Below are 2,311 nucleotides of genomic sequence, written 5' to 3'. Positions count from 1 at the left end.
TGCGCTTAGTTTCAGGGGGAGCTAACCTTTATTCTTCGACGAAAGCGGGAGAAAGTGTATGGTAAGTGACGGTAACACCTGTGTTGTACTATACATCTAAGCACACCTACTTATATTTGTTAGCATCAAAAAGGGGGGAGAATGTTGGTTAGTGATCCAATGATAATATTCATATGTTAATCACTTTGTTTTGATGATCACACCAAGTATTAAGTGCTTAAAAGCGTATAGAGCAACACAAGTTCACGAGCCTACATGATCTCTAGCAAACGATGATACACATAATAAACAAGTCAAAACAGTCCTTTGAAAAACTCAAGAAGTACACGGCTCGAACCATGGTCGACCACAGGTCAGACCATGGATGTCTTATACCTTGGTTTCTGAGAAACCAGGTACACGGTCGACTCTACGGCTAACCGTGGATCAACCGCAGTTTGTTCTGTCCAAATTTATTGACCAAATAAAGTTTGACCACTACGGAGCATCTATAATTCACGAAACCTTTTTCAACATGCTTAAAATAGGTGTCGTCTTCATATCCAAAAGAGTTTTGGTCAATATAAAGCTAATCTTGGTTAATCTCACCTAATGACGTCTTAATGACACTTTAGCTTGTAATTAAGGGTAAACACATAAGTTTTGCAAGATACTCTTTTGCACCTAATTGCAAATCATCCTTTTAAATCTAAAATATATCTAAACATAATTAAGATGGTCATTAAGTCCCAACTAAAAAATTCTCTCCGCTTGATTAATCATTAAGCATTACATACATGATTAATTACGTGTATCTCTTTATGATTAGTGTGTAATTCTCTAGAAGTCTTCATGTAAAACAAATTTGGTCTTATTTGAAGTGTTGCAAGTAACCAATGAAAGCATATACTTGCAACCAAATGTTGATAATGATGTGCATAGCTGCACATCCATTGCACAACATCAGAATGGCGCGCATCACCCCATGACAATCGCGCAAGACCGTGTTAATACGCTCACTCATGCGCCATCTAATTATGCCTTAATGATATGCCCTCAGCATTGGTCGCACAATTTAAACATGGCACCATTTAAATGGCATGGTTCAGGCTGAAGATGTACTATGGCGACACTAAATCAGAAAGGACACATGTGGCAAGACGGTACGATCATGACATTGCATAGCGGCCAAAAAAGGACAACATGGCATAAAGGGGACAACACTAAAATAATGGCAGCACTTTTACAGTTTTTTGGAATAAAAGGACAAAGATAAAATGATGTGGCACTAACATGTCCTTTTGTCCCCCTACGTGGCACTAAGGGACAAAAGCTCACATGTATAAATAGATGTAACTTGAGCTAGAAAATGCAACTATCGGAGACCATCTCAACTTCACCAAAATCACTCTCAATCACATTTATCACTCCAGCTAACCTGCGCGACCAGAATAGCTTTTTGATACACTTTGCAATTTCAGGTAACATTTACACAACATAAATCCTAACATCGCCCTTGAGCCATCAATTCTCGGCTAACATGAATGATGGTAGGTTATGTTTAACCACCCTTTCTAAGATCATCGTCTCGTATGAGGGTTATTCATGATAATCCAGACCGGAGAGTTAAACTCAAGGAACCCTTAAATCCCCCTTTATTGTTGATCTTGCATGAACTGAATCCCTTAGATTATTTTATGCTTGATAAAATGGCGCCATCCGTGGGACTCTGAGTTAAAAGGTTTTGTTAAAATCTTTTTTACTTAAAGTTCTTTACCTTCAAACATTTCTTTTTATGTGTGTGTTTCAGTCCCAGGTAATTTAAAGCATAGCGTGAAGGAAATGACGAGTCAACCGGAGGTTTCTAAAGCAGTTCCATCACGACCGCAAGCACCGCGAGTGTCCAAGCCAATGGGTACAAAGGAGAGCAACGTTACGAGTGCACTGCCAACAAGAACTACCCTTCCTCTTTCCCCAGAAACTCCTGTACAAGGTTTCAAAACTCCTGAGACTACGCGGCCTATACCGTGGGTGGAAGGCACCACTTATGTGGGAACCATTCCCATCTACGTTAGCGCGTCTGGGTCATCTGTGCATGGTACTAATGCTGAGTTTTCAAGTATCGAATCGCGCACACCCACTACGCCAGCTAGCGCAATAGAAGCCTTGCAAAAAATGCTTTTTGACACGCAAGAGTTGAACATTCAAAGCACTCAGCTGAGCTCGAGGTTATATCAGATTTCAGATGGCGCTACCAAAAGAATCACGCCCAACCCCAACAATTTATGTATCACAGCATACACCTTTCAATGCAGTGCCGAATTCTTCACCA

Source organism: Rutidosis leptorrhynchoides, chromosome 3, assembly GCF_046630445.1.
Source record: "Rutidosis leptorrhynchoides isolate AG116_Rl617_1_P2 chromosome 3, CSIRO_AGI_Rlap_v1, whole genome shotgun sequence".
NCBI lineage: Eukaryota > Viridiplantae > Streptophyta > Magnoliopsida > Asterales > Asteraceae > Rutidosis > Rutidosis leptorrhynchoides.
Note: the sequence above shows the minus strand (reverse complement) of the source record.